The sequence below is a fragment of the Falco punctatus genome (genome assembly GCF_963210335.1).
Source record: "Falco punctatus genome assembly, chromosome: 3".
In the NCBI taxonomy this organism is placed as follows: Eukaryota; Metazoa; Chordata; class Aves; order Falconiformes; family Falconidae; genus Falco; species Falco punctatus.
This window is the reverse complement of record NC_137582.1, coordinates 6,414,329-6,440,552: the sequence shown is the minus strand read 5'-3', so window position 1 is coordinate 6,440,552 and position 26,224 is coordinate 6,414,329. Positions and strand designations below refer to the sequence as shown.

The 26,224-nt window shown below is 36.7% G+C and overlaps 1 long non-coding RNA gene across 2 annotated transcripts in view; it reads right to left on the bottom strand.

Moving 5' to 3' along the window:
- LOC308059857 overlaps window positions 1-26,224 on the bottom strand; it is an 88,244-nt gene that overhangs the window by 42,216 nt on the left and 19,804 nt on the right. For both annotated transcript variants that reach the window (XR_013926464.1, XR_013926465.1), the window contains exon 1: window positions 1-26,224. This exon is cut by the window's left edge and continues 16,073 nt beyond it; it is cut by the window's right edge and continues 19,804 nt beyond it. This is a non-coding gene — a long non-coding RNA (uncharacterized lncRNA).

Here is a 26,224-nt window from a genome sequence, read left to right as displayed (position 1 = left end):
AATGGCTTATTCATTAGATTGTAGAGTCTGATGAAAATATTGGAGTATTCCATGAAAGGTGCAACTGCATCCAAGAAAAGGGAATGGTAGTGTCCCATTCTCCAAACCTCAATTCAAAAATATGACATTACTTTGGGAAGGTGCAATTTGGATTCATATCTCAAAAATCTCCAATAATTTAGTGAACTAGCTGTACAATGTCCAGAACTGTTTATTTTGGGAAATAGTTTATTTCCTGAAAAGAATTTGCATTTCTCTCACCTAGACTGTAATCTGTACCTCCAACTAGTTCTGAAAAAGTGGTGTCACTTTGGAGTTCAATCTTCTTAAGGCTTGAACTACAGGAAATATTGCTGACTTTTAAAAAATACACCTTTGCATGAGTTTTTTGAGAGAACTAAATGTTTTGTTTGAGCCTCTCTTTTTTAATATATAAGGAAAAAGTCTGTGAAAAATAGCTGCTGTTTTGTCTTTCTTTTCAAAGACAGGATCAGAATACATTATGGGGAAAAAATATGATTAAGAATGGAGTTCTATGAAGTATGAAGTCAGGAGAGACCCTAGTTTCACTTCCTGCAAGGGACCACAAGGTACTTCTACTTAGTATTTCCAAATTTCATTATTTCATGATGGTATTCTTTTTCATAAAAAAGTAAAAATGTTCAAGTAAGAAATCTTGGGATTTCTTAATATTGGAAACTTTTATTGGAATATATTGGAAAATATTAAGTGGGTAAATCTTAATATTGAAACCATACATTTTCCAGTTAAGTATTGCAATGGTAGCTTTGGCATACTCAGTGTTTCGAGCCTTCCTGGTTTCAGGTAATACAGTGTCTGAAGAGCTCCCATGGTTTCTTCACTTGCCTGGCATTAGTTGCTCTGAAAATTGAGGATATTGGCAAAAAGCTCTCCTTCGTGGGTTTCTTCTCTAAGCCCGCCACATTTTTGAGGTTTTGACCCATAAGTATTTATTCACTGTAAGAATTTCTAAATATATATTTTTTTTTTCAGAAGAGAGCATTCTACATTGGAAGAATACCACAAGAAAAGAAAAACCAAAATCTCATCAAAATGAGCCAGCATAAAAGCAACAGATAAACAGACATTAGCCACACTAGAAAAACACACTCCAACCACGAATGAAAGAACAAAATTATTTTTTTGGAAAAAGTATGCAATTATAAACTAATGTCATGAAGAATTTTATTTCGGAAAGCAGAAAGATGCTTTAAATGCAAAAAAAATTAACCAGCATCATTACCCAGACATACATTTATGTGAAAAAGACTGAAAGCAAAGCAGGAATGAAAAGGATGATCACAATCAGGCAAAACTGTTCAGATATTATTAACACTGACTTAGATTAGAGGATTTCATTTTAATTTTCCCACTCAGAATAGGTCTACTTTACTTGGTATAACTGGTACAGTGCTTTTTATTTTCTCTGTTATTTTTAGCATAAGCCATTTTTCAAGGTGATAAACTTTATTTCTCATTGTTCTGTAATTCTTCTTTTTTTTTCCATATTTTCTAAGCAAACTACATTTTTCTGTTTATGTTCTTCAGGGAAAAACAAGTTGAAGTGGTGTAATTGGATACATATTAGACATGTTAGTAAAGAAGATAAAATAAATAATCTTTTACTCCACAGTTTTGTCTGTTATTTATTTAAGTACAATGAAATGATCAAATTATTAACTTCATTTATCCAGGAAGCACTTACTACCCACTGAACAAAGCTAAAATGAAAAACCCATGAAAATTCCCAGACAAATGTAAAAACTACAATGCACACCTAACAATAATAATTTAAAAAAATCATGAAATAAACTTATGAATCAGATTAGAAGTTAGTCTACAACACTTAAAATCTATGTCCTGAATGGTTTGGTGCAAGCACATACAAATTACATTGAGACAGAATGCTCCTTTATCCTTTTAGCTCTCTAATTTGTCTTGATGCTCAACTATCAACTCATATTTTCAGTCTTTATTCACCTTTTTGTGAGTTTTTCTTTTCTTTTCTTTAAGAAATCTTTAAGATTTCTAAACTGCTGGTAATTGGTAAAATAATATTTATATGCAAATGAATATTACATATGAAATCTTAGGAATAATTGTGAAGTCTGAGTAATTTTTCTCCTTGTACTTTGTATCAGTAAATGTCAATGGAAATTTTTAAACCACAAAACCAAGCAGTGTAACATCCAGGATTAAGGTTCTACTAGACCTAGAGCAAAAATATGACTTTGAACATAATTTCTTTTGATGCAGTCTGGTATGTGAGGAACAACTATTTGCACAGCCTACCCAACTTTTAAAGTCAATATGAGGAAGACATGTCATTTTCTCTACTGATCAAGTGGAAGAAGGGTGAACTACCAGACTGTATTCTTGTTCCTTAATATTATTTTATTACTGCTTTATTTCATTGCTTTATTACATACAATAGGTATTCAATGTTCCTTTCATACAGCTGTCAACCCACACAACTGGCTAAAAAATTTGGTCTCGAAAGGGTCCCTTAGCTATTTCTTTAATGTTAGGGTGGGGGGGTCTTTGGAGTTTTGTCTCCTGTGATATTGATTGCATAATCCTTCCCAAACCTTTATATTCCCACACAGATTTTTATGCTTTAGTCTACCTCTTTTTCCTCCAGTCAAGTTTTTTATCTATATTGGAGTTTATCATTAGTTTTAAATCTATTTAGAACCCTTACAGCAAATCAGTTAGTTGAGTAGTAAATAAGGTAGTATTGTCATCTCTGGATATCTTCTAAGATTTGAAGCACGTGCATGATTTGCTTTTGATAAAATGCAACCTCAGTTGTTCAAAAACAAGACTACAGATACATTGATTTTATGAGATATTGTCAGGGCCGATGATAAATGTCTGTGCTACTTTCAGTAGTTCTAGTGAAAGAAAAAAAGCCTAGATTCATGTTTCCTTCAGGAAAAGTCAGCATTCTTGCTATAATTAGGGTTTTTCAACATATACTTCAATGCTGTTGGAAAAGTTCTCAATTGACAGTTCCAAAGAATGAAGCCCTCCAATGCAGTTACGCTAATAATGGCAGTAACGTCGTTAATACTATTGTAAGTTTAGCCGTGCATCAACAAGTTTACGTGTTCAATTGCTCTAGTTCTAGTATAACTTTAATAAGCAGCAGTCAACTGGTAAGAGGAGGATATTATCCCTCCCATTAGCTCATGAAGAACTGTTCAACAGACAAAATTAAATTTCTTCCTTTGTTTCACAAAATAAATCTGTGGAAAACCAGGGATTGAACCTCTCTGTTGCTTGGAATCCTATTGGGATTGAGCCAGGTAAACAAATCTTCCTGGTATCCTGAGGCATTATTTAGGCAGCTGAGTGCATATTGTTCCTACACTGCCGGTGATGGGTTAAGTTATGGAGAAGTAGCTTGCTGCATTGATGCACAGTGCAGTTCATACAACCAAACCTTCATAGAATTAGTGGCAAAAAATAATAATGGATGTTGATCAAAGTCCATTAATGATTACTGAAGCAAATCTTCACCAATGAAAAACCAAAAATCTAAAGAAAGTGTATTCAAGACTTTATGATTTTATAAGAGGATGTTCAGAGATCCTAGGGAGAGGAGACAAATCACAGCAATGCCCACTGGTCAAATTTATGACTGCATGGCAATGAAACTTTTGATTTTGTGGTTGATGTACAGGTGGTATTTTCAAAGACAAAGTAAAGACGTGTATTTTGTTTGTGTGGCACGGTTTTGGTAGCCGAGGGGCTACAGGGGTGGCTTCTGTGAGAAGCTGCTAGAAGCTTCCTCTACGTTTGATGGACCCAATGCCAGCTGGCTCCAAGATGGACCTGCTGCTAGCCAAGGCTGAGCCCATCAGTGATGGTGTTAGCATGTCTGGGATAACATATTTAAGAAGGTGGGAAAAAAAACCCTGAGCAACAAATTGCAGCCAAAGAGAGGAGTGAGACTATGAAAGAGAAACAACTATGTAGACACCAAGGTCAGTGAAGGAGGGTAAGGAGGTGCTTAAGGCACCAGAACAGAGATTTCCCTGCAGCACATGGTGAAGACCTTGGTGAGGCAGGCTGTTCCCCACAGTTTGTGGAGGTTAACAGTGAAATATATCACCTGCAACAACAGAACAAACCTGCAGGCCATGGAGGAGCACATGCTAGAGCAGGTGGATGTCCAGAGGAGGCTGAGACCTTGTGGGAAGACTGTGCTTGAGCAGGCTTCTGGCAGGACTATGAATCCATGGAGAGAGGAGCCCACACTGAAACAAGTTTGCTGGCAGGACTTGTGACCCTGTGGGGACCTGTGCTGGAGCAGTCTGTTCCTGAAGGACGGCACCCCATGGAAGGGACACATGCTGAAGCATTTTGTAAATATCTGCAGCCCATGAGAAGGACTCACATTGGAGAAGTTCATGGAGAACTGTCTCCTGTGGGAGGGACCCCAGGCTGGAGCAAGGGAGGAGTGTGAGGAATCCTCCCCTTGAGGAGGAAGGAGCAGTAGAGACAACGCGTGATGAACTGACTGGAACCCCCATTCCCTGTCCCCCTGTGCCACTCATGGGGGGGAGGAGGTAGAGAATTCAGGAATGAAGTTCAGCCTAGGAAGAAGTGAGGGATGGGGAGGAGGGTGTTTTTAAGTTTTGGTTTTATTTGTCTCATTATCCTACTCTGATTTGAATGGTAATACATTAAACTAATTTCCCCAAGTCGAGTCTGTTTTGCCCGTAATGGTAACTGCTAAGTGATTTCCCTGTCCTTATATTGACCCATGAGCTTTTAATGATATTTTCTCTCCACTGTCCAGTTGAAGAGGAGTGATAGAGTGGCTTTGTTGGGCACCTGGCATCTGGCCAAGGTTGACCCACCACAAGAAGCTAGGTATGTGTTCCCCTGACTTACCTTTGTCATTTGCCATTACTTTGGAATGGACTGCCGTGTGGACCTTTTGAAAAAATCATAGCCACTGATTTATTCTTTCAGCATCATCCGTTTGATTCTACACTTTTATAGTACTCTTTTATTTTAATTGTGTAATCTTAAAAACAGTAAATATACAAATTAAACTTATCATGATCTTTTCTGTATTACAAAGTGAGCCAACTTGCTCCCTCAACGCTGTCTTTTCTTCCCATACTTTTGCACAAAAGACTGTCACAATTGTCTGTTGTATGATACTGAATTGGTTATCACTTCAACAAATAAGAAATCTGGCAGCCCTAAGCTCATGCAAATTATTATTATGTCATAATTCAAATTGTTTGAGATATATTCAGTAAGACCTTATGATAAGAAACACTCATTGCTTGAGTCCTAATTATTTCAAAGATCTAAGAAGCTTTTCCTGTTGCAACATGGGAACAATTGTATAGGTGTCATATCATGTAGCATCTGTTTTGGAGTTCAGGACTTTTTTAGAATCACAAACAAAGAAAATGTTTCCCAATGTTGGCTAAAAGAAGATGCATCTTGCTATTAATTTGGTGCAAATGGAAAGGTTAAGCTTTTAATTGGTTGAAAGAACAAATTGGACTAATACAGTAAGAATAAAAGAGCAGATTCTCAGGGTGCAGTAGCAAAGAGCAATGCTATCTCTAAATTTGTATTAAGCAAAAGTAATCAAAAGACATTTTAACAGAAACAAACATAGCTGTGAGCAACCTCTTTCTACTCAGTGTGCTTACACCTTAAACCTCAATCCACTGAAACTGGTTTCATGTGATAAGTATTTCAGAGCAAACACACAGCAGGTGCTTACCATTGAAGTCTGAAGTTGATTTTGAGGCTTCCTCCCAGAGGACCAGCATATTGTAGTACTGTTCTCTATGGGTTCATGAGACATAAGAAGGAAAGGCAGAACAAGAAATTCACTTCATTTTCAGGTGTCCGACACGAGTGCTACCCTTGGATATGCTAACCTTTTCAAGGACTGTTCACTCAAGTTCGATTTCAGGTGTGTGTTAGCTTAAAGGAGGCAGAAGCTGTGGCCTTTGCTGCTTATGTACAGGCCCAGCTGGGTGAAACAGCAACCCATAGAGAAGGGCTCTTCTCTAGGAGCTCAGGTGTTAGCATAAATTCTCACTAAATTTTTGGGGCTTTCCTCAGATCTCTTTCAGAATTCTCCTTCGCTCTACCCTTTAGTTTGTCCTTTTCTAGAACAAAGTGCATCAGATTCAGAGTGCAGATTTTATGTGCCTTGTTATGCTGTATGTTACTTAAAATCAGTTATGCCAGCCAGAAAGATATATCAAATTCTTAGCTGTTTCCAGGGTAGGTGTCACTGACACCATTTTTGAAATCTAAAAGTATTCTTAGTCTTTAAGGATTAAATCCTTGGCACATTAAAATATTCATATAAATACCAAATATGTATTTGGAAAATACCAAAATTTTCAACCAAGCTTTATCTTTCAGAAGAAATTTGGATTTCCTACTAAATCAGCTTTGGTAGGAAGTCTTTACTTTGTTAGAAAGGTCTTGAAGTGTTTGCAAAAAGGATTTTTTAAGTGAGGAAAAGATTATTTATCTACTCCCTGTCACATTGCTTAGGGAAGAGCTAAACAAAGTAATTTCTCTGAGTACGGTTCTTAATACAGAAGGATTATTGGTGAAAGTTTTAACAGTTACATGGCTGCAAATCATGGGTAAAATTCTAATTTTATTTGGCATTCAGTGAAGAGACAAGTTAGCATTCAGAATATTGTGGATGGATGCTGAAATCATCCTAAATTGCATAGGAAGGTAAGTGGGGTGCTGAATTTTGAACCACCTGCAGCTTTTTCAATCCTGTTGCTGTTCTTGAAAGCAGTGTTGCAACAGCCATATTGTGTATCCTGACCAGGTGCAGATGGAAGATTTGTTGTTGATTGCACACAGTAATGCAATGCAGAATCTCAAAAAAACAAAGAAAAAAATCTAGGATGGTGAGCTCTGATTAACAAAAGGCAACCTTCCTTAACTGATACCACTTTCTAGTTCTTTTTATTATTCTAGAAAGAAGTTTTTACCATCTCTTTTCAGCACCATTTAGCAGGCTTTTAGGGCACTGTGCATACAGAGCAATTCATGTGGCAATGGTGGGTGTTGGTGATTGATACCCAGATACAAAATTGGCTGCCTTTGGTCTGCTCTTGATATCTTCAAGAACTTCAGACTTCTCGGTTTTCCCCATATGTTCCCTTTACACACTGAAGACTAAGGAAAAGAAGGCAGATGTGTGAGAGAAACTGGATGTGTTGTAAAGTAGAAGTTTGTTCTTTGGCCTTAGTAATATGTTTATGCACTCTTTTGTAAAAGTTGTGGAGCCATGTGGATAAACACCTCTTCAGGAAGGCTTTTGTTGTAAAGCTCATCAGTGTATGTGTGGAGCTTCTCTTCTCCTTTGTCATTCTGTGGGCTTTGCTTTTAAGATTCCACCTACTTACTTGTCTTGCTATTTGGCAAGGCAGATAGCTAGTTTGCTAGATATCCAGGCGGGTGCTTAGCAGTGGTGATGAACGCTTGAATCTTCTCTATCTCATCAAGTTGTATGGCAAAGTTGTGTAGCATTTCTGTGACCTAGTTCCCCAGCTGTACTGTAGAAATAATATCACCGATTTACTTTACTTTAGAGTAGTGATGTGAAGATAACACCAGAGGTATTTAGTTATTATAATAATGAGGGTTCAGAAACATATGAAAAACTTGGACTAATAGGTTTTTCTCCTTTCAATGGCATTTATTTTTGTGTGTGTTGTTGGTTTGGTTTTGGTTGTTTTTTAAAAAAAAAAAATGAAAAATTGAGATGAAAATATATGATTATTCTTTTTGTCTGAAAAAGTTAGCAGTATTCCCAGACAGTTGTTTAAGCATATGTACAGGCAGATAATAATGGAGCATCACCAAAGATTAAGGTTAGGTTATATGAACCTCAAATGAAGCAATACCATATGACCCGTGAGACGCATAGAGAGATATTATAATGACACAATGTTACATGCCAGTAAAGTCATTAACCCCATGACAGCATTACAAGACCTTTTATATAAGGAGAAGCAATTTTAAACTTCAGTGATTTCTTAAGGAACTATCTAAATAACAGTCCGAGCTTACTTCATTAGAGTCCATCCTATTGAGCATAGTTTGTTTTATATCACTTTATATCACTTATTCTTGGTTGCAAAGATATGTAATATACTTCAGTTAATGTCTTCCTAATATAACAAGACAGGTATAGCATAACATGCTTTACAAGTTACTTATCTTCAGGAGGTGCTTAGTCTGTCTTACTTATGTGATAAAGAGTTAATGATGTAATATAAAGCACATAACTGCTTTGCCTTAGATAAAGTATATGTTCGTACATTGTCATACAGTTATAGGAAATTATGCTCTGGTGATTGCAAAATAAAAAATAAGCCATCTTACCTTACATGTGGAAGAATGAAGAGAAAGAAATGCAAGAGGAGCTCAAGGGCACTAATGTAGGAAAGTCTGGCAGGTGGAGAAAGAGGACTGGCAAATATGATTTTGATTTTGCTTTTTATTACCTTTGCCAAACCTAACCCAGCAATATGATGAGATTGAAAATGCGCCTCTAGAACAGAGAGAAATAATTTGGAGTAAGTTTGGCCTTAACAGCTTCTATTTAGGTAGGAAAAAAAAATCAGTTAATTTGTGTTGTAAAAAAAGATGGTTATCCCTCGAAAGTGACAATGTGGGGATGAAACACAACACCAATCTTGCTTGACTTTTTCTGTGTTGTACCAGTTTTGTGAAGTCTTCTTTTCAAGTATGATCTAGGTCATACCCCACAGTCTGTATTTTCTCTTCAATGAGGAATATTAGGATCATGCAGGAATATCAGTGAAGGGAAGTTTGTTTCATTATGAGATCAAGGAATAGTATTTATTGATAATTCAGGTGTCTGGAAGACTGGTTTAAAAAAAAGGCTTTTTTTCTGGAGGTCTTCAGATGGGTATGTAGGTTTTCTTGCATTAATTTAGGCGACCTAAATCTAAATGCATCGTGCTCATCATGGCTTAACATATTTGACTTAGAAGCATGAGATATAATTAATGCCTAATTATTCCATGATGGTGAAGTGGCTGAAGACTGAATGAACAGAATTGTGTTCTGTAGAATCTTTGAGAAGACTGCTTTTCCACAATGACAGATATTCGCAGTTACAGTTGAAATTAATATATGTTACATTTTTTCCATTAGGATGTATATTTTGAACAGTAAAGGGAGAATTTTTTTCATTGAATCTTTGGATCCAATGCAATTATTAGAGGTATTGGGAACAACTCAGAACTTCCCAATGTGCATGGGAAATTGCCTTAGGATGAAGCAAAATCATTTTTAGAATCTCTGTCATTGGTAATTGTTCCCTCAGATTGAATTCTTTCTGCATGTTGAGACAGAACAAGCCCTTGATTCCCCTAAGGGGACACTTATTCACTACTAGATCACCCAGTTTCATCTGCCCTGTGGTTACCTCTCTCTGTTTGCGCTGGCTTGATTCACCTCACTTTGCAGAGAAAATGTGCTGTGATGTTTTCAGGAGGGTCACAGCAAGCTTCCAACATTCCCTGCACTATCTCTGTAGGTGGTGTGATGGTTTTGGATTGGGCAAAGGCAGTTTTCTTTGTAGTTGCTGGTATGGGGCTATGTTTTGGTTTTGTGCTGGAAACAGTGTTGATAATACAGAGGTGTTTTCATTACTGCTGACCAGTGCTTACAGAGTCAAAGCCTTTTCTGCTCCTCACACCACCCCACCAGTGAGTAGGCTGGGGGCGCACAAAAAGTTAGGAGGAGACATAGCTGGGACAGCTGACCCCAAATAACTAAAGGGATATTCCATTCCATATGATGTCATGATCAGCATATACAGTTAGGGTGGAGAAAAAGGAAGGGGGGCGGGGACATTCAGCATGATGGTGTTCTTCCTCCCAAGTAACCATTACACATGATGGAGCCCTGCTGTCCTGGGGATGGCTGAACACCTGCCTGCCCATGGGAAGTGGTGAATTAATTCCTTGTTTTGCTTTGCTTGTGTGTGAGGCTTTTGCTTTACCTATTAAACTGTCTTTATCTCAGCCCACAATTTTTCTCACATTTCCTCTTCCAGTTCTCTCCTCTGTCCTGATGCAGGGGAAGTAAATGGCACTGTGGTGCTTGGTTGCTGGCTAGGGTTGAATCATGGCACTGTAATGGCCTACCCTGCCTGGCCATTTACTGCAGAGCAAAAGGGATGAGAGCCAAGGCAAGTACAGGGGAAAAACAGATGCACAGGATACGTTGGTGTGGTTTGGTCAGGGGTGGGGTAGTTGTGGTGGTTTGTGTGTATAAAATCACACCATTAAGGTTTTTTTTTAATTATTATTATTATTTTTATTCACTCATTAATCTTGAGTGCCACCAGGGGAAAGTGCCAGATATTGAGAACGCTCATTTTGGTCTTGCATCTGATTTCTGAACCATTTGCTTTGATGTAAGGTAGTACTCTTTATTTGTGTGTTGTTTCTTGATTCTTGTCAATGCTACTAGAACATAAATCTATGCATCAGGTTTTTTGATATACTGAGCTGTTTTAAGTAAAATGGTATTCCAGGTGTTAGAGAGATACATTTATTGAAGTAGACATGTCGTCAAATTTATATTTTGCAGTTCTCTAATCTAAAGAATATTTTTAATAATACAATATATGCAAATTAATATAGAATGTCTCTTTATGAGATGTTAGCAAGTTCATGTGATTTGTATTATCTATATAGGATTTGTTCAGGATCGCATTATGTGAGAAAATACGTCATCCTTCTGTCTTTATGAAGACACAAGTAGTCAGCAAAAAGTGGTACGCTATACTTCAAAATGTCAAATTAATTTGTGAAAGAAGCAATTTGACTGTTTTATAGCCTATCACTTTGGAAATTGAATCTTCACCTTGCCTGTTTTACTTGATAAAATTTAATTCTGCGTGCTTTTTCCTAAAAAGTGTTCTAGAGTTTTTGCTACATACCTGACAGGGTACTCATATGTGCCTCCCTTGAATTTGTTGTTTTATTTGCAAAGGAAGCCTTTTAAATATATGATGTCATTTTTGTTACTATTTAAATTTCAGAAAAGTACTTAAAGATACTTGTGCAAGTTCTATGAATGTTTACGAGAAATTGCTTTAACATGCTACCACACTGTTGAGATTCAAAAATAGTTTTCATCGGGAAGAAATCAATGATGTTCAGTCAAGGAAATCCAGATCATAGAATCATAGAATGGTTTGGGTTGGAAGGGACCTTAAAGATCATCTAGTTCCAATCACTCTGACATGACAAAGTTAATGAAATAGGTTTTATGCACTCCTACGTGAAGCTTCTTTCTTCAGTAGATCTTGATACTTTTTTAATTGAAGTGTCCTTAACCAACTCCTTTGAGGTTCGTAGTGTCCCTAGAAAATGGAGAAGTAATGTATTTTACTGAGTAGCAAGAACTTGATAAACTCTCCAGTGAGGCAAATACTTCTAGACTGCAACTCTGAAATAGCTGACAGTTTCATGTTAATGGCAGATGTCGCAAGCATCCTGGTGAGTACTTGTAGAGTTTTCATAAGCAGTTGGCTGCTCTTGGAGTTGGGTGAAAACCTTAGTTGTCTTGTTGCTGACAGCTTTCCACATATAAAAAAAGATTTTAAAGTCCCTTTTGAAAAACCCTTTTGGATTTTTTTTTTTTGTTTGTTTTGCTGTAGTAGGATAGAGGTAAGAAGCTAAAGGAGGAGCATGTCTGTCATGAAATGATCAGTTCCTCTCCTCTTGTTCTGATATCCATCTCTAAGATGGCTGTTGCCTTCTCTGTTGCTGTTACCAAAGGCTGTAATGCTTGAACTGTTCTGTCTGAGAACTGTACTGAAAACCAGAGAGAATTATCAGTTCTGCTCTTTAGTTACTTCTACCAGGTTGATGCTGCTTCTATGATTCTGCATTTTGTAAAAACCTGTTAAATATTGTTTTTCCAGCACTGTTGTCCCAAGGCCAGTTTTGTTCTTGGTTCTATAGAAAATCTTAATGCATAGCACTTACAAATAAGACCTCTGAAAATAATAATTAATCTGAAGTTTTACACAAAGCAATATAGTTCACTAGCTGAACATAGCTTGTGACCTAGTGATTTTTTTTTTTTTTTTTTTTTTACTCATTTATTTGATATCATGACAGACTAATATTGACATTTTGGTCTAAATTTCTGCTGGCACAGAGATGGTCTCAAGAAGTGTGTTGAAGATCATGCTTATTAAGACAATATGAAACATGTTATAACGGGAAAAAGATGTTTACATGATCTAAAAATCTTATTTTTTTAAATAAACTAGTACACTAGCTTTTACAAACTGGTTTCACTAGGGATGTTCAGCTATTACTGTATTTTTCTGGCAGCTTGTAACTGTGGAAGGCCTTTAGCATAGGGGGAGCAGCCAATTGTATACGACTGGTGAAAACTCCAAAGTGATAGTCTATAACAAATTGTGTTATGGTCTTTTTCATTTTACAAGTAAATAGATTTTGTAAGAAACTATAATTTTTGACTTACATGTAAAACAATCTCATTGTAAATGTTTAATTTAGTCATGAAAGCTTGAATGCCAGCACAACAGTTATGTAAATTGCTTCAGAGTCAGAAGTTGGAAGGTCTAATTACTGGCCTTTGTGATTACAACAGATTTTGGAATTGTTCAATTCTTTATGCTGCTTTCACAAATTCCTATTAGCAAAGATACTACCAAGAGTCTTGTCGTTCAAAATGGCATCAGGCACTTTGTCTTGATTAAGATGAGTAGTCGAGAAAGCTGACCCAGCAATGAATCTCTGACATCCTCTGTGTTTAGAGGTCCCAACAGTCCTCTGCTGATTAAATCCTTCTGTAAAAGCATCTGTAATGATTCTGCGCAATTTCAAATATCTTAATTCCCCTTGATTTCTACAGAGTTCCAGCTTTACAGTAGTGTCTCCCCATAAAAAAGTTAATGGATCAAATTGCTGTACTGCTCACTGTACGTCCAGTTTTACAGAATGCATCTTGTATGCTGTTAAAAAAAATCAGTGCCTTTTGCTAACTGAAGAATATGGCACCTTTTCCTCCATCTTTTGGTATGTCAGAGTTCCATTACCAGAGAGTGGCCACAGTATTGGTGATTCTCCTCCATCGTAAATAAGATGTGAATCTGTGAAATAACAATGCTTGTGATTTTACCACCCCACCTCCCTCCTAAATTCTAAATGTCGGATGAGTGATAATATATTACATCTTTCGAGCTCTTTCCATCTCCTGGCCCCTTGCTTCTTCAATGAAAACACCACAAACATCTTTGACATTACTTCTGCATACTTGGGAGAAAACAAATCTGACGAATGGAAAATGGCTGCACCTTGAATACTGTGTTCAGTTTTGGGCCTCTCACTCCAAGGGGGATGTTGAGGTGCTGGAGTGTGTCCAGAGAAGGGCAATGAAGCTGGTGAAGAGCACAAGTCTTATGAGGAGCAGCTGAGGGAACTGGGGTTATTTAACCTGGAGAGGAGGCAACTCAGGGGGGATCTTGCTGCTCTCTACAGCTACCTAAAAGGAGGTTGTAGGCAGATAGGGGTTAGTCTCTTCTCCCAGATAACTAGTGACAGGACAAGAGGAAACAGCCTCAGGTCACCCCAGGGAAGATTTAGATTGGATATTAGGGAAAAAAAATTCACTGAGAGGGTGGTGAAATATTGGAATGGGCTGCCCAGGGAGGTGGTAGAATCACCATCCCTGGAGGTGTTTAATTAAAAAAAAGTGCAGATGTGGTACTTAGGGACATGGTTTAGTGATGGGCTTGGCAGTCCTGGGTTAATGGTTAGACTTGATGATCTCAAAGGTATTTTCAAACCTAAATGATTCTATGAAAAGTCCCTGTAAAAAAATCAAAACAGGTAAGACAAAATATCTCTATTAGTAATTTTTAATGACTACTTCTGTTGCACTAAATTTAAAGGCTGCATATCTAGTGACTTGAAAGTAAGCAACATGTGATACAATGTCAAGATAGATTTAGAAAACATTTTTAATTCTAGATTTTGAGAGTTTTTTTACTTATTTTGAAGTTTTATAATAAATTCAGATCATGTTTTAAAGATTTTCTCTGCAAACATAAGGACTAAAAACTTATTTTTGTTTTAACTGACTCATGTAAACACTTTGTTTCAGTGAGGTAAGCTTTTGAGAAGAACACCAAATATTTTGAGACTTACAGTATAATTATCAGAATTGTTGAGATTGGGTCCAAATGTAGCTCTCAGCTGCTATCAAATATGCAGCAAGTATACAACATACACTAAATCAGTGATGCCAATTTCACAATGCACTTCAGTGTTGAAGAATGAGAGTTTTTCTACAAATGAAGGTAATGTTATTTGAAAAGCTACTTGTTACTTCATAGAATTTTTCTCCCTAGCCCTTCACTCTCCCTGCTTGAGACCTATGACAGATTTAAAGTCATTGTCTTACGGTAGCAGGAGAAACCACTTTCCTCTTTCTTGTTTTAGTTGTATTTAGCACACTTTAAATGTCCTGAAACTTCTGGTTTAGTTAACAACTTGGCTCCATGCCAAACATTTGCCTTTTAACTCTAATACTATCAGTTTTCTAGTTGCATATGATCATAAACAGAAATATCACCATCTGTGGCAGTGTCATTCATGATAAAGATATCGTCAGAAAGGATGTGGAAATATTTACTCACTCTCTTGTAATAATCCAATGGTATGGGGGCTAAGTCATGCACCAGGGTGGAAGAAAACAGTTCTGCAGGATTCAAAATTTTAATCTTGGATTGCCACATCCATAACGCATTTCAAGATTTTTGGTGTGAAAATCAAATTTTTTCTCTCTTCTTTTTTTTTTTTCCCTTTTTCATCCTTAATTTCCTCTGATCTCCATGCCCCCACACCCCAAGAACAAAAACAACAAATAAACACAAAAAAAACACTAAAACACAACCACCACCCAAACCCCCAACTAAAGAACAGTCCTGAAAGTGGGGTTGCTGTGGCTTTTTGGTGTTTTTTCCCCAGTGTATTTTGCAAGGGGTGGGGCTGGGGTGGGGGAGGAAAAATGATACCAAGTTGTAGAAATTTTTTTCAGAATAAAATTTCTGTTTTTCAGTTAGTCATATTCCTTTGTCCTTCATATAACCTACAGGAATGAATAGTTCTCACAAGACACTCCTCATTTAACACGGAGAATTGAACCATTTTATTTATTTATTTACAGTCCTGTTCACGCACTTTGGTCAGGTATATATGCAGCCATTCTTTAACCAAAACCACAGTTTATGCACCATTGACAATTGCTATGGGTTTGTGGCCACTGATTTGTATAATTTGAGGTCACACTTGATGGCCCTCCAGTTTTCCCTCTGAATGTGCTCCTATGGTTGGGTTGCTCATGGCTTTCGGTGGGTGCAGTGTGTCAGCCTGCAACACATCTATTACTCCTCTTGCTGTACACTGAATTCATACTTGGACCTTGTGAAACAAGCTGAAGGATGATGGTTCATTGTTAAGGAGCAACTGCAGAAGTATTCAGTTCAAAGGATATCGTTAAACACAACTGCAATTCCTTTTCAATCTTGTAAAGCTGCTCTCTTTTTACTCTAGTTCAAGCTATGTCATACAAAGGATTACCAGCTGTGCAGTATTGATTTGAAGTGTAATAATGTGCTTGAAGATTCCCTTCTAAAACTAAGATGAAAGCTGAATATTTCTCCCAGTGTCAATGGCAGCAGTTATTGTGGTTGTCCATAGGCTAATTGTGAAAGGTACAATTCTTTTTCTGCATTGTTATCGAAACTTTTATCTCAACTGTGCAGAACCATGATGTTTTTTCTTCCTTCCCTTCAGCAAGGCCATGCAATTCCTGCACGTTTTTGTGAGTGTGTGCAGTCAATGACATAGGAGAGCAGCTAGTTTGTAAGTTAGGATTAAATGTAGCATTAATTTTACAGTAAAGTCATTAGCTGCAGGTGAGTTATACCATGAGTTCTGTTTACACAGTGAAACATTGCTTGGAAAGGTCATTGCAATGCAGTGTATGTTTCTGCTCTGCCCTTATCCTCCTTGTTTCAAGTATCACCATTCCAGAAGAGAGGCTATATACATTTTAGTTGGTAGTTTTTGAAAAAAAAAATATATTGTAGTGGTACATGAATGAGATTTTGCTTACAAATTGACTGTATCTGTAATGTCTCTGGGCTGAAGAGTCCCACTGTACTCCCCAGACACAGCTCCAACTATTGGTATTACTCTTGCAAGAAGATCGAAATTCCACTTGCCCTTGCAGCGAATGATGTTTATGTCTTTACATGAAGGGTGTCAGACTGTATTTTTGGTTTGATATTAATCACATTAAGGTATCGGAAAAGATGGATAGGATTACATGATCATGCATTCTGGAAGCCTACCTAGATGGCAGGTAACAAAAGGCACTTTAAAATGCAGGGTGTGCACTGGGTTTTCCATTTGTGCATAAAAATTGATTCACACTGGGTCCTACCCTTGTTTTTCTGATGGTAAATAACATGGAACTTAACATAAACCTTGACCTCAAGGTCACTTATACAATGCCATGTAGATTTAGTCAATAGGTACTGCAACTCAGATTTTGAGGTGATCAGAATTTTGATTGGTTGCATATGTGCTGTTTTTTTCTGGAAATGCTTCCAATGGTAATGCTTTATTTTAAGTAATTAATTTTATTTATGCTCCATTATGATCCCACTCCGACACTGCTGAATCAGTATGTTTTGATAGCCCTCAATTAAATGCTTCGTAATTTTTATTCCATGAGAAATTCTTTAGCAGTAATGCTTAGTTACCATTCCAGGAAAGTAAAAGAACATCAAAAGTACTTTAATTCTAGATGAAAAACTAATTTGTCAGAGCAGCTTTAATAAGCAGTGGCATTAGTTTAGTTTGTGACAGATACATCCCTGATTGAAGTACTGTTCCATACTTTAAAAGGGAGTTTGAGGAAAGCTTGTGTGTTTGCTTGCTGAGTTTGGTTAATACAGCCTCTTTCACAAGGGAACTTGGTATCCATGTACTTCTGTGTTTGGCTTCAGTAAGAGATTTTTTCTGTCTCATTGAAGAGGCAACTGATAGAGGGCAGTGCTGTCTTCTGCCAGGGCAAGACCTACTTGGACATCTGTACCTGAAAGAGCACCAAAGGGAAGCTCAAGCTTTGCTCAGAAAACTGTTTTGTAGATAGTATCTGCTATTTGAATATGTAACAGATGATCTGCTGGCTGCAAAAGGAAGTACACTAATGGTACAAGGGAGCATGATATTGAAAGGAATATGAAAAGTAGTTTTATTTTAAAAGCCTTTTGGGTTTGCTTGTTTGGAACTATTGTCTTTTGGGAACCGGAGCAAAAGGGACAGGAGTTTTTAAGTGCTGGTTTGTTGCATTTTTTTCTGGCGAGAAACAGGCTAATTCATTATTCCAGTTATTATGGGAGGCGAGGTGAGGAGACTGGGAGCTGAAGGTAAAACAGCTCCCTTGCTTTCTAAGGGGATAATACCATGTTGGAAGATCCTGGCGTAGAAGACCCTGTGTCTCTGTTCTCCTTTGTTGATTCCTTCTGACTCACATTTTTCTTTTAGCTTTTGTCTTGTTTAAATTTATTTATTTATTTATTTTATTAAAAGCTTTAGTGCATATAGGGTGGGTCTTTTGGTTAAGGTAGCCTGTAACACAGCATAGCACAAAACTGGGATTTAAATTTGGTTCTCTTTATGGTCTTCAAAACAGCATTATATAGATTCCAATCACACTGCCTCCATTTCTCTGTCTGCCAAATGGAAATAGATGTATTGGGAAGAAATATCGTAATGACCTTATAATGATTTGAAGATGAGTATCCAGTGTGGGTACATGACAAAAGTTTTGAGGAAGACAGGAATAGAAAGAGCAGTTTGTAAAAATAACTGCCATACAACCTTACATACTCCTCATCTTCCCCAAAGTAATCTGGTTTATATTCCACTACCTTCTCATGGATTTTTTTTTCTTTCTTTCTTTTTTTTTTTCTTTTTTTTTCCTCCAGGTACCTTTAAAAAAGCTATTCCTAGATTTGTACAAGAATAGACAGCACTGATTAGAAACTCTTGAGAATTTCACTTGTTCATACTCTACGTATGCCAGATTGATCAATTCAGCTGCAGTGTACAATTTAAGGTCTCTGTGCATGACAACGGTTTTTGTTTTTATCTCCAAGGTTTTAATTTTGGTTTCCTAAGGCACTAAGGTAATTTGCTCACAGTTCATCTGTCCGTAATTTTTTAACTCTTCTTTAATTGTACCTGAACTTTAAATATGATGAGAAGACAGGGCTTCCCCTCCCTTCATCAGTTAGCTCTGCTTCTGAGGAAAAGGCAAGCAGCAGTAGAGAGCAGCTATTAATTTTGGGAGTTAGTCATTTCCAAACACTCAGCTGCTTTGACATGCTGAGTGACAACTCCATGCTTCCCACAAGCCCTCTGGTAGCGATGCTGTTCCTTGTCTCTGGGGATGAAGAATTCAAGCTAAAGCAATGGGAAGGAAGACTAAGGAATAAGATACCTATGGGTAAACCAGCATTGTCAGTTGAATGGCTTTTTTCTGTCAAACATTTCCACTCTATATCTTTCTTTGCTATAGATTCTAGATCCTTTCCCTACTTTACGTCTTTATTTTTGTAATAGTATTTAGCTCCAAAAGCCCTCTGTTCCCACCCCCAATCTTTGCCAGTCTTGCATCAGTTTCCACAAATCTGCTTCCATCCAGTATCTGGTAATATTTTTCTGTCATTTTGTGAAAATCGAATTGTATTGCTTGCACAGTCTGACCAACAATCTTGTGTAAATTTATCATGTCCCTAACTATTCCTAAAATGCACCTACCACTTGTAGGCAAAAAAGCTCGTGATGGTGTACAGGCTTTACTGGATTATTTTATTTTATTTTTTTCCATTGCTGGAAATCTTGAATTCCATAAGTTTGAACAAGCCTGGTTTTTTTTTTAACCAATAATTGAGTCAGATGAAGACTTGCTAACAATTTCTGCCAGGCTTGCAAAGTACTTGCATGGACTTTGAAAACAGATCAGAAGAGTATTCTGCATGATTCTCAAAGTATGCAAATGTTGCCTTTAAGGAATATACACATGAAGAAAATAATTTGCTTGCCATAAGAGTATTTCCTGTGTTTCACTCTTTTCTAAGAAACTTTGATTGAAATTCTTCTTATTTTCTCTCACAGTAGGCTCAGAATACATTTTCATTTGTTTCTCTTAATCCTTTTCCCTCATGTCTTTTTTTTTTTTTTTTTCCCTGGGCTTTTTTTGTGGCTTTTTTTTCCCCTCTACACAGAACTCTTCTCTTCTTCCTTACTATATTCCACCTCTGCTCAGGCAGAGAGATATAAACAGTCCCAAGTATATTCAGTTCTCATCACAAATGGCCACAAGGAAATATAAATTATTGCAGGAGTTGGTTAGAGAAATAATAAACAAAATTAAAGTAATATAACCCCCCTTCTAAATTAATAAACATTAACACAAATTTCTGTCACCTCTGTTTTAATCATTAGACCTAAAAAGTTAATGTGGATTAATAACAGGGAAAATACTAGGTAAAATATGGAGCACTAGTATCAAGGAAGAAATGACCTGTTATGTTACTGATTCTATTTCATTTCCCATGCTGCGTAGGTCCTTGCAGTATGTTGTCCACTCTCATTTAACTTTGTGAGGGTTCTTTGAGGAAGAATGTTCCTAATATAAATGGGGTAAGGTAAGACTTCCAAGGTTCAAAAAGGTTCAAACTTTTTTTTTTTTTTTTTCCCCTGCATATCATGGGTTTGGATTTTTTTTTTTACTTTTAAAACCAAAAATTATTATTTGTTTGGGTTGTGTTTGTTTGTTTTTTTTTTTTTTTTTTTTAATACATGCTAGTCATCCTAGGACTATTTAGTAGAGGCAGCACTGAAATGAAAAGCAGTAGGTAATGCTGTAAATAGCTACTACCTATACTTTTTAGTATATTAGTCCACACAAATTAATAGGTAACTTCACCATTTTGTATCAAGGTCAACCCAAATGTTTTATTAAAAATTGTTGTAAGAAATCAACACAAAGGAAACCACTTCTGTGAGCCAGCTAAGAAATGGTGCTGGTCTTAGAATGAAATCCTGGAGCTCTGCTTAAGCCTCATTGATTCTTAGAAAGAGTTGCTGGACCTGTCAAAGGGAAAATAGATACCTTTGAATGTTCAACAACAAAGCAGCAGCTCCTATCTCTGTGTTACTCTAGTGAACAAATGCTGGCTGGCTTCTCAGCACAAAAGAAAAGAGCTCTTTTAATAGACAGTGCTCATACTTGCAATTCTGATGCTGCCAAGCTTGACAAGGAAAATCCTACCACCTTCACTTTCCTTATTGCTGGTGTCAGTATGGCTTGTAGGTAATGAAGCAATGGATATATTGCTGTCTTTGTGTACAGAAGTGAAAAAATCAAGACTCAGCTTACAAAGGCAGACAACAATTCATAAGAGCAAAGGAAAAAGAGTCATTATGGTATAAAACATTTCAGATAAATCCCATGGAAATAAGAAATGGTTACCTAGCATTTCCCCTATGGTAACAGCATCAAGACTCTTCAAAATTTTCTAGTTCAGCATGGAGAAGTTTCTCAAACAAATGAGGAATATGGGGATTTCTTGTAAGTGGTCGAAAGTGAAACAAGTTATCATAGGAGATGTTGGATTGAGGCATAGTGGTGATTTACTTGGTCTGTTACACAGTAAATCAGCATGGGCAGTGTACTAATAACCACATTACAGAATCAGGCAGCAGGACAAAGCACAGATGTCTACCCTGGTTGCTATTGGGACTGTAATCTTGCAGCACGGTATTTGCATGTAGCCTCTCAAAAGCCACTGGTAGGCTAAGTAGGAAGAAGCTGCTGGTAAAGGGCCACTTGGTATCCTCTGTTGCACATAGAGAGGAGATGGAATAAAGTCATAAGCAGTATCAGAGCAGATGATTAGGAGAACAAGTGGGCACTCCTGACTTTGATAGAAAATGTGCTGAGAGTTAAAAAATTAATACTAGCACAGTCCTGCAAACCTTTCATGGCTTTTGTTTGGGGTGGGGCTATTTATTCTTTTTAATAGCTAAAATAGGCTGCTGTGTAGCTCTAGTGTCACATGTTGTATAATGGAAAAAAAGTGTTGGCCTATACTTAATCTGGCTTTATTCTTAACATGTAATGTGATGCTATTGAACCCAATAATCTGTAGGTGACCTAAAGTGCAGTTTGGAGGAAGGAGCATTCCCTGATAATGGTGACTTCAAATGATGGAGTGCTATCTCACCTCATGTTCACCCGTGAAAGCTTATGTTCCATTTACAACTAGAAAGGAATATCCAAGCACTTTGTCCTGTGCTGCTTTTGAATATTGAATTACATTTATATCAGCAAATCTTTTTTTTTTTTTTTTTAAATGCATTATTTTCTGAGTGCAAGTACATAAGACTGTTCAAATCCCTTTACACCTATGACACTTCAGTTTATGCACAGAAGAGATGCTGTTCAAGAACAAATTTCCTTCATGTTGGATCTTTGTATGCATTTTATGTGCTTCTACTAAATAACTAAATGATCCTAATAGGATATTTTTAAGAGAAACAGGAAATCAACATGCTGTAGTGTTGTAATACCTTTTAATTTCATTACATGCTGGATTTTTTCTAACTTTTAAATTCATTTTATGTTAAGTATCATAGTCAAATCACCTTATTGATCAATGAAATTGAAAAACATAACAAATGATTCATGAAAGCCCCCACTGGTTCAGTCATATACAGCTATACAAGTCCACTGTATTGCATTCGGTTGTATCTATGTGACTAGTAATATCTAAATCAATCTACTGGAAGGAAGTTGCAGAAGATATTGCTGAAAAAAAAAAAAAAAAGAAAAAGAAATTGCCTCCATTCTGATCATTGCAACTTTCATTTACATCTGTCCACTTAGCCACAGAGTGGAGCAGTAACATTGTTATCCTCTTGTGCTGGCTGTGGATGTCAGGCTGCAAACAATTGCTCTCATCAGATGTCTGTCTGATATCTGATGTATGTTTTTTAAGTATTATGACAAGATTTTAGTTGGTGAAACTACATGAATTCTGAAAGATATAATTTCAATTCACTAGTTCCCTAACCCCAGTTCTTCTGCCTTGCATATTACATCAAAAAGCCACCACAGATATTTAAAAAAAAAAATAAAAAATTCTTCTTTTTAGTGGCATATCAGTTGGACTTGATGATCTTAAAGGTCTTTTCCACCATAAATGATTCTATGAATCTCTGTGAATATATTATTTTGTGTAACTAAAAGCACTTACATATAATTCAAACTCAAATGGATAGCTAAACTAAGAGCAGGACTAGCGTAATTACTCTTTGCAACATTTTCTTTAAGCTTTTAGTACTTCCAGGAAAATCTTCTCAATTCCAGTTACTCATTAACATCTTCATAAAAGTGATACTGTTTTTTTTTTTAAAGAAGAGGAAAAAATATTCTTGTAAAGCTATGTAATTGCTATCATAAAAATAGACACAACACACCCATTTCTTGATGCTTCCTAAAATCAGGATGACAGTCCATTACAGAGGCATAGTTCCTAGCAGGAAATATTCAAGGTGTTCCTTACTAACTAAATTTGTATGACTGTTCATGCAGGAAACCATGAAATTCCAGGAGGGTAACACAAAGAACAAGGGCACTCAGCATGATTTTCACAGCATTCTTGAAGATAGACATGAGAGGATGGGCTGTGAGAATATTAAATTTTAAAAGCCTCTTATACTTCAGGAAGCCTTTAAAACTATAAAAAATTTAAAAGGGTTTATAAAAACTACATATACACAATCTTCAAAAGAGCTTGAAATATGTTTCGAAAGATCAAAGAGGAATATCTTACATTATCGTATGATTGGAGAAGAAGGGAGGGAGGAGAGAGAACAAGTGTCTGGAGTTTGGCGTTGCAGGTGAGAAATAGAACTGGGGACAAAGGTCTGCTTTTCGGTTTTATATGGCACACAGTTTGCCAACTTCACTTTTTATATCTATCTTAGTGCTACTTAGAAAATTGCAGAAGGAGGTGGTGTGTGAAATGTCTGAATACCCTGTGATGTTCCATGCAAAAGAAATGTGCCAGTTTTAGTGCCTGAATGGCTGTAATTATCATATAGTGGGCGAGAGTGCTGAAAGCTTAACATTTCAGTGAAGTATGGTGGGATTATACAATGCATGTTGATATGTACCTATAACTTTCGCATGATATAGTGTAAAACTGAAAGCAACAACAGAACACTCGTTGCCTTTAGGCTGAAACGATATGTGAAATTTAGGTCTTTTCTAAAGGGCCTTTTATAAATTTTGCATGCAGTATGCTGCAAGAGGCATACACAGTGGCACTTGGTAGTTCAAAGAGTTCCTTTGGTTTTAATATGGTGAGAGTACTTCCAAACCTGAGATCCCAGTACCCTTCCTCCTAAGCAATTACAATGTTTTTCGGGATATTCAAGGAGCTATTAATTAAGATTACCCTTTTTCTCATTTCTGTTTTTGGTTGGTTTTTTTTTTTTTTCCCTTCCCTTCTTTAAAAAATAATGTCAGGTTAAATTTAGTTCAAGTTTTAAGTTTGTGAAGCTTTACTTTAAAAAAACAACCAAACAAAAAACAACACCACCACCCCCCCCCAAAAAAAAAAAAACAACAACCAAAAAACCCACACACAACCCCCACCCCAATTCATGTGAAACAAAAAAATAACCTTACAATTATAGTTGAAGTTCTTGTGTGTTTGCAGCTGAGATAGTATGCCGTTGGTGTTGGAAAGAAATTTAAACTAACAGTAATTAAAAAAAAAGAAATAAGCAATCCACATTTACTCTCCAAGCAGGTAATTTTAAGTAATCCTCCCCAAAAATCCCAATCAATTTCTCACTGTAACTCACTTGTGCTGTTCCATTTTGTTGCTCTTCATGGATTTTTCCATATCCATTGATGGTTTGTGCTCAGATAGGTCACAATTATTTTGTCTCCAGATTATCTTCTCCAGAGAGAGAATGAATTTTGTTCATTCAGAATTGAGTTTATCTCAAACACTCACAATGTGCCAACTGCTGTTACTCTGTTCTACTAAAATAATTGTCCCCTCAAACTATTACAATTCCTGCTTCTTGGTGTTTTCTGCATTGCCACTCTAAACTCTTCTGTTCCTGCTTACTGATTTTTGTCTTGTCAGGTCTGGAGTCTTCCTACAAAACATACAGGGGCCATCAGTGGGTTCCCGTTCTCCCACTGCCTTTTGCACCTGAAGTCACGTAATAGCTGTTACCATGTACTGCACTATGAGGATGACAGATTTTCTAATTTGGCTGTGGTAGCTGCTTTTGAGCCAAGCTCCTTTGGCGGCTGCAATGAGGAGCAAGAAACAGTCTAAAAAAGCTTTTAGAGTTTTTTTTTAGAGACAATAACTGCCTGAACTAAAGCCCTGCTCGACTAATCTTTTATATTTATATGAAACTGTAAGTAAACACATAAGGAACAGAATCCAGTTGCTTCCAGTCTGTTTGAAACTCCTATGTATCAAAATTAGTTTACCTTTAAGAGTCATATTTTGAGATATTAACATTATCAGAGCATAGAAATGAGTAACTGTGCTTCCTAAAACTGTTTATTTGCCTTTATATTTTTAACATGTCTGAGGTTTTCCATGATCTACTGAACTTTTCCAGGAGAGGTTCATTGCCTTATGATAATAAGCCATTTATTTCCTCTCTTTTATATTTCCTCTCTCTTTGTTTAATGTTACCTTATATAAAACTACAGTATTTTCCCCTAAGAATGATCCCAATGTATTTTAAAAATTGAATACTTTAAATGTATTTAAACTCAGTATAAACCTATTAGGTAGCCTCTGAAAATAGGTATGTGCATATAGATTTCTGTATTTGTGTCTGCCCTGTGAAGCACACAGAACTGCTGCACATCATATTTATAAGCTCTAACTTGAATTCTTTCTGCAACTGACTCCCACTGGAGCCATCAAGCAAGTTACTTTTACAAGGAATCCAGACTCCTACACGAAGTGAGTATCTCTTGTTACAGACCAAGCCAGGGGATGCTGAGGGAATACTTAGTGTTGCCTTCAATAGTTACAGTAAAGGCTTGAGTCTCTAAGCAATAGTGTTAACAGAAGAGTAAGGGTGTGCAATGAGCAATAAAGTTGCATTTCTCTACATAAGCAAGCTAATTAACTTCTCATAAAAATCCTCAAAAACAGTATGAGAGGATGATTTCTGGCACAAAAAAGACATGCTTTCTGTAAACAAATAGGCAGAACAAAGGAAGCTAAACAGCATACTCCCTCTGTCAAGGTGTGCCTTCAGCTCTTTAGTTTGACCACTCTTACTTATGAAGCTGACACGCTAAATGTGCTCATTCATGTTTGGTTTACACAAATGGTTTTCCTTGCTGAATGCCCTAATTACCAACAAAGACTCCTATCACAGTTTCTCAAGATCTTTCTGTCCCATGTTACCATTTGCCTGTTTACTGTGTCCGCATAGTGTTCTGACCTAAACATTCATGAATTTTGAAACTTGTGAAGTCAAAGTGCATTACTGAGACAAAAACTATTGAAATATTTTGAAATTTGAAAACAATTTTGGCTTCACCAGATCAGAAAGGTTAGTTGCCATAGTAACAACATCATGCAGGTGAGAATGAAACATTACAATGATTCGTAAATATTGAATTGCTGCTCAAAGCTTTTCTTCTTGGCATATGGCAAATCAAAATGTTCATAACTTCACTGTAGTAAGAAGATAACTCGAATAGCTTTTTTGTTGTTTGTTTGGTTGGGTTTTTTTTGTCTCCCAGCTCACTCTGAGGGACAGCAGGTTAGCAGCCTTCACACCAGTATCAGCCAGAATAACAAACTGTTACACACAAAGTTCAGTGAAAGGTAGTTTGCTGGTTAGGAAAGGTAAGGAGACCTTGGCTTTTGCTCATGAAACATTTATCAAGCCAAATTCCTGTAACAGCTTTTAACTGCTTATGCAGAGTGAAAGATAATGGACAGTGTCTCAAC